The sequence below is a fragment of the Macaca mulatta genome, chromosome 13, assembly GCF_049350105.2.
Source record: "Macaca mulatta isolate MMU2019108-1 chromosome 13, T2T-MMU8v2.0, whole genome shotgun sequence".
In the NCBI taxonomy this organism is placed as follows: domain Eukaryota; kingdom Metazoa; phylum Chordata; class Mammalia; order Primates; family Cercopithecidae; genus Macaca; species Macaca mulatta.
The window spans coordinates 12,512,505-12,519,903 of NC_133418.1; the positions used below are offsets into that span (position 1 = coordinate 12,512,505).

General features: G+C 43.9%; 1 pseudogene; it reads right to left on the reverse strand.

Moving 5' to 3' along the window:
- Positions 1 to 4,719: 4,719 nt before the first annotated feature.
- Positions 4,720 to 6,006, reverse strand: LOC144333931 (adenosylhomocysteinase pseudogene; annotated as a pseudogene).
- Positions 6,007 to 7,399: the final 1,393 nt, after the last annotated feature.

Consider the following 7,399-nt stretch of genomic DNA (forward strand, 5'->3'; position numbering starts at 1 on the left):
TATTTCAAAATATTATACCATATCAAACTGTATGTTTGATATGATATGTACATACCATAAATATGTACAGTTTTTACTTGTCAATTTAAAATTAAAATTAAATTAAAACTCTGAGGAAATAAGGGTAAAGTGAAGAGAGCATACACAAATTTACCTATGGGAGAGAGTACTGTGCTGAGGTCACCTGTCACCTCGATCCTAGGTGTCCCACTCCCCAGAAATGAGAAAATGAGGTCTGATACTCACCTCTAAATTTCTGAAGTTTAGCTTTGGGAACTTCTCTGTAGTAAGGGATTGATACATAGTAGCTACATAGGAAATCATCAGTTGGATAAATTTTTTCCCTGCTAATCCTACTGTCTCTGAGATCCCAGGGTCATTATGAGTGACTAACAATGATCTTGGGTGATGACTGGAAGGGGAAGCAGAGTCTGGATGAAAGAAGGTTGCTTTGTGAAGTGCTGTGGGTAACAAGGATGTGATGAAGTAAATGTTTGAAAATATATTTAATGTGCTTTTTTCTAAACAGGAAGCAAAAGGACTATCAGGTAAGTGGCCTTAGTATTTTGGGTCAGAGCAAGAAAAATATGCTCTGGTGTATGATAAGTCAATTATAACAATAACAGAAACCAGCATTTGTTGGGATTTCCTCTGGCACCACCGTTGCACTTTATGAATGTTGGCCTATTAATCAAACCACTGTGTGATGGAAGCTGTGACCACCAGAGATCCCCTCTTATCATGCTGGTTATGGACAAGAAGCTGAGCAGGAAATTAGAAAGCCAAGAACAAACTTCTAGTCCTAACTCCAGTCAGCTGTCGGTGACTTTGAATGTATCAGGCAATTTGTCTATTAGCTTCACTTCTCTTTGTAATTAAAGCGCTACAATGCAGCCAGGTGTGATGGTTCACACCTGTAATCCCAGCACTTTGGGAGGCTGAGGCAGGAGAATCACTTGAGGTCAGAAGTTCGAGATCAGCCTGGGCAACATAGTGAGATTCTATCTCTGCAAAAAATAATACAGTTAGTTGGGCGTGGTGGTGAATGCCTGTAGTCCCAGCTACTCCAAGATTGAGGTGGAGGATCACTTAAATCGAGGAGTTAGAGACTGCAGCGAGCTGTGATTGTGCCACTGCATTCCAACCTGAGCAACAGAATGAGACCTTGTCTCTAAAAGAAGGAAAAGAATTATATAATGACAAATTTTAGGTTTCTTGATGGAAACACAAGAGGAGAAAACAGTGAGATTCACCTGGGAACTGAACTTTATCCCCTGTAAAAATATCAAAATACCCTAAAATGCATGAATCCTAGAGAATCAATAGGATATCCTTTAGGGGAAAAGAGGGCTAGTGGTTACGTATTAGGAAATCTAAACTGAAGCTTAACCAAAGCTAATTGTGGCTCGTGACCTCTGTGTGTTTCGTTGGGAACTGTGGGGTGGAGGGAAGGAAAGAAAAGTTGCTACAGGGAGAACAAACACCACAATAAGTGGCCACTGGGTCTTCTAGAATTTTAGGCTGAATTCTTTGGTTACAGTAGAGATTCTCCTTAAAAAAGCCTCTTGATATTGGAAATTGAAGTTTTTAAAAGCTGTTATTACCCAGCTTTCACTATAAAGGGAATTCTCCATCAGGAATCTTTGCTTGCAGACCGTAAGCGTACGTCCTTGCCCTGTCCTAAACCCTCCCCAGCGGTGGGAGGTTTCTGTGTGTCTTCCCTTCTGCAGATCAAATAGACAATTCCAAATGAATGGGCACACTACCTTGAAGCATTTCACTAGTCCATCTGTCGATCAGAAAGCATTTATTGAACATAAAACTACGTACGCTACGTAAACAATCTCCAACGCTACCAGACCCTAGAGTGTGTGAGATGCATGTATATTCAACCATGAATTTCTTTCTTTAGCTTGAAGCTAAAAAGGAGATCCCGATTTGGATTTTATGGCTCAGACATTTCCCTTCGCATCTCTAAAATGTACCCCCAAAATGATATTTTGAGCACTTCACAGAAAGGGTGCCAAATATATCAAGGCAGTGGAGAAAGATTTTTTTTTTTTTTTTTACATTAACTCAACCTAGGGAATATACCACAAATAATCCTATGTCATGATCATGAAACAAATTTTGAAAACCAATAAAAACAATGTACTCTTATACTAATTAAGACCTAAATTGAGATGATTTGTTTTGGATACTGGACTACATTTTAAAATAATTTCCTCTATTGTACTCACTCCATTTTAATGAAAAGATAGGAATTTTGTTTGCATTCAAACATTAATAGACTCAACAAATATTTATTGAGTGGCTGTTATGCATCCACTCCTGAGCTGGGCATTGTAGGAACAGTAAAATAATGCTTTTCAACTGCTCTCCTCCCACTTACATGGTTTAGAAAGAGTCACTTGTTTAATCTTCTCATCTATTTATTTCCCAAGAAAATGGTTCTTCTACACTGTAACTTTTAATACAATATGTGTCAAGATAAAAAGCAGCATGCAATTATCCAATTTTCATCTACTTACATTTTAATGACCATACTTACTTGCCCATTCAATTTTGCAACTTTTAGTAGCAGTTTGAGACCAGAGATTCTCCCAGATTTAGTTCCACATGGCCAATGTCTGTTGGACCACAAATTATTTTGCAGTAGGTAGTTTTTTGCTCAAAACAACCTTCCATTTAAAGTGCCAATATTCAAAATAATTAATAACCTTCCATTTAAACTGCCAATATTCAGAATAATAATCATGTGGTCTATGATTTTATATTTAGAGAGTGACACCCATGTACAATTCTTGAATGTTTTACTCCTTGTTGTGCCTCCGGAACATGGCAAAATGAAGGGCTGGGTGATTTCTATCATACATTTGGCTCAAAAAGCAGGAAAAACTAAGCAATCATCTCAGACCTTGAATGTTCAAGCAGCCAGACCTGGAGCCCAGCAGATCCCTGGTAGCCCAACCTGAGAATGCAGAAATACAGCTGAGCAGGTCACAATTTCCTTCTCTCAAGTGTGCTTTGAAAAATATATCCATGTCACTGTTTAAATCACTTTTTACAGGGGAAAGATTATGATTTAGGGTATTTCCATGCATAATCGCTTAGATATGTACTTAGTACAAATACGTTCAATATGGTGCTATGCAAAGAGCGGTATTTGCTCTGACTCCACAGCGGAAGATGTTACCTCCACTGGCTTGCTTGCCAAGCTATATCTCTGACTGCCTTGAGGCCAATTAGATCACCACATATTCATCCCCTCAAAATCCAACTTGCTCTGTTTACAAACATGGATGTGTTTATTACTTGCTACCAGAATTCAGTAAAGAAACCATAATCATAAATATAGCTCCTTAAAGGCAGCATAGATCAACTGAAAAAAAAATTACTAATAGTAGCTAATAATTAAATTATTATAAGTTTATATTCATCACAGAAATAACTTTGAAGAAGATATGGCAAGGGCAGAAAATGTAAACCTGGATATGCAAAGCATCAAAACAGATGTCTTGTAAAGACTGTAACTTACCACCTGTGTGACTTTGACTCCATTGCTGTCAGTTTCCTTTGCACATGTTCTTGCTCTTCTAAGAAGAATGCCAGGCACAGTCTGGGTACCTGTTAGCATCCCACATAGGGAAGATCTGCATCTTCTTTTTTTTTTTAGATTATAAATGAGTTAAATTCATCTATTAATTGACAGTCTAAGATTAGGTTAAAAACAGGTTATTTACAAGAGACATGTCTGAAAAGACAAGAGTTCCCACTTTACTCATTCTTTCAAGCCCAGGGGGTTACCTGCAGCCCTCACACTGCAAGTTACCTGCAGCCCACATACTGCAGCATCTTCTCAATGCTTTATTGGTACGCGACTATAGCCCCTTATTCATACCATACATTGTTGGCAGTGGATTATTTATAAAATAAAGCCTCAAAATTATTTTAGCCACAAAGATTTTTATTGACTCACCTTCCTGCTTTATTTAAGATTATAAACATTATATATTATAAGTCAGATTACTCTGTTTTGGACCCAGGGTTGTGATAGGAACCCTCTTGTTACAAAATGATGGCAGATATATGCTGTCTTTGTGTTTTTCTGGCGCCCCTCAACCTCTGGCTGTCCCTTCTCTGTCCTTTCTCAGTTGTCCCTTAACGGTCTATTCTAACGCCTGTAAAATAGAGACTAAAAGTACCAATCTCATTGTTACGAGGTTTACGAGAAGGCCCAGCACCAAGCCAGGCTCTCAGGAAAATTCAAACAGTTCCTCCTTGCCTTTGAATATAGCTCCTTCCCTCTGTCATGGGCTGAGGAACCACTGAACCAAGCACACGGGTATAAATCCATAGGCCAGGTGAACGTCTAGGTGGTAAGGTACATGGGCTTTGTGACTCCACTACCAATTTCCAGGCTTAGGAAAGACTGACTTAGTGAGCAGTTCCAAGACCACTGAGCTCACGGTTCCCTGTGGCTGTGTCCCTTGTACCACCATCCTGACCAGGGCTTGAGGAGGGGTCTTTCGATTCCCCCTGCCACACTTAGAACGATATGAGGGGTGCAGCAGAGGCCTAAAACTGTGTGACCAGCACCAGGGAGTCTGTGGTGGACACTGACAAACCACTCCCAAAGTTGGTGCCATTTGCTCTTACAGAGGAGAGGCGGGGCCTGGGCAAGGGCAGCAGCTGGAAGGTGAAGGGCAGGCATGGTTCTCAGTAGCGGTTGTGATCTGGCTTGAAGGGGCCATCACAGGACATACCCAGGTACTGGGCCTACTTCTTGGTCAACTTGGTGAGTTTCACATTCAGCTTGCCCAGGTGGGATTCAGCCATTGCCTCATCCAGCTTCTTGGGCAGCAAGTAAATCCCACCAAAGTACTTGTCTGAGTGAGTCCACAGCTCAATCTGCACCATCACCTGGTTGGTGAAGGAGTCACTCATCACGAAGCGGGGTGGCCCATGGCACTGCCCAGGCTGACCAGCTGACCCTCAGCCAGCAGGATGGTGCCATGCCGCTCTTCAGCCAGTCCTGGCCACCTGGGGCTTGATGGTCACCTTCTCCACAGGGTTCGCATTGAGCCACTTGGCATTGATCTCCATGTCAAAGTGGCCAGGGTTACACACGATGGCATCATCCTTCATCTGCTCAAAGTGCTGGCCAAGGATGTCAACACAGCCTGTGGCAGTGACAAAGATGTTACCCTCCTGACAGGCCTCGTCTATGGCGGTCACCTCATAGCCCTCCATGGCAGCTGCAGGTGGCTGATGGGGCCAATCTTAGTGATGATGAAGGGGTCCCCAAAATCCCACAGGACCTGGACACAGCCCTTGCCCACATCACCATAGCCTGCCACCATGGCTACCTTACTGGCAATCACCACGTCTGTAGCCCTCTTGATGCCATCTATGAGGGACTCCCGGCAGCCTTAGAGGCTGTGAAACTTGCTCTTGGTGATGGAGTTGTTGATGGCAGACACCTTCAGGATCCCCTTGGCCATCATCTTGTGTCGGTTGTGGACCCCGGTGGTGGTCTCCTCGGAGATGCCTTGGATGCCTGGCAAGAGCTGTGGGTACTTGGTGTGGATGCGGTTGGTGAGGTCACTACCATCATCCAGAATCATGTTGAGGGGCGCGGCTTTGAAGTACAGTGATTGCTGGATGCATGACAGGTACCCCTTGCTTGTTTCACCCTTCCAGGCATGCACTGGAATGACAGCCTTGGCAATGGCAGCCGCCACCTGGCCCTGGGTGGAGAAGGTGTTGCAGCTGGACCACTGTACCTCAGCATCCAGGGAGACAAGGGGTCTCAGTGAGGATGGCTGTCTCCACGGTCACATATGGCCAGCCAGCGATATGGGTGTCCTTCAGTGGCTTGGGGGCCAAATACAGCTCCCACACATGTATCAGACCCAGCATCTCATTCTCCTCAATATCCAGGGCCTTGTGTCCCCAGGCAGCCAGGTCAATGTCAGCAACTTTACAGGACAGTTTCTTAGACATGCTGGCAACACTTCCACACAGTGTGATGGACACGGACAAAGGGGGCCAGGCCTCCGAGAGGGGACAGGCATGGGGCAGGTGGCACTGGGCAGGGTGGATCTGCATTTTCTAGTCCTGATCAGCTTCTGACCTGGCTGCTCGTGTTTAATGCAACAACATTGTATTTGTCAGGCTAAGCTAGATTTTGCTGCAGTGACAGATCACTCAAAAATCTGTGTGGCTTTTCACACACACAAAATATATTTCCCACTCACACCACATATTCAACACAAAGACCACAGGGAGGCTTGACTCATCCCAAACACATGAAGACCTGGCCTAATGGAGGCTCCATTTGGATATATTCTTCCACCGTCACTCGCTATGAACACGGGAATCAAGTCAATGACACTCAAGCTCTTAAAACTTCCCTCCCGATATAAAATAATAACTGGCTAAAGCATGGCCTTACCTGACTCCAAGAAGGTAAGGAAATGCAATGCCACCAAGTGCCTAACAAGAAAATAAAAATATCTGATAAATGGTACTGATGATTTCCTAAAGTACATCCACAAAATAATGAGCTGACATTTTTTATTTTGAGCCGGAATATACTCCAAGACTCTGAACTGACAAATGATAGAAAATACAATATATACGGCCAAACACTGTCCTCTGTTAAGCACTGGCAGAGCCACCCCTGCTACCACTCCAGTGACCATCCCCTCCTTCCCAGTTTATATAAGAGGACTGCAGAGTAGAGAAGGATGGAAGAGCTGTTGGGGCCTCATAGACCTGCAGTGTCAGGAATGAAATGGGGTCTCCCTCTCTTCTCCATAGTCAAATAAATGGGGCTTTATGAGACCCTGTGGCTTGATGAGGAGTGTCTATGAGGAGGGGACACGAGTGCCTCACTTCCCAGCTGAAAGCTTGCTGTCATTGAAAATGCAAGACGGCCGGGCGAGGTGGCTCACGCCTGTAATCCCAGCACTTTGGGAGGCCGAGGCAGTGGATTACGAAGTCAAGAGATCGAGACCATCCTGGCTAACACAGTGAAACCCCATCTCTACGAAAAATACAAAAAATTAGCCTGGCGTAGTGGCGGGCGCCTGTAGTCCCAGCTACTCGGGAGGCTGAGGCGAGATACTGGCATGAACCCAGGAGGCAGAAGTTGCAGTGAGCCAAGATCGCACCACTGTACTCCAGCCTGAGTGACAGAGCGAGACTCAGTCTCAAAAAAAAAAAAAAAAAAAAAAAGGTAAAAGAAAACGCAAGTCATACAGGCCCACCACTAGAGAGGAGTCAGTGAAGGTGCCCTCAGGGAAACCTGACAGCATATTCTGGTTGTAAAGGGCATAGAGACTGTCAAGACCAACATCTGCACCTTGTCTAGCAGTTTCTGAGGTGGGAAGGA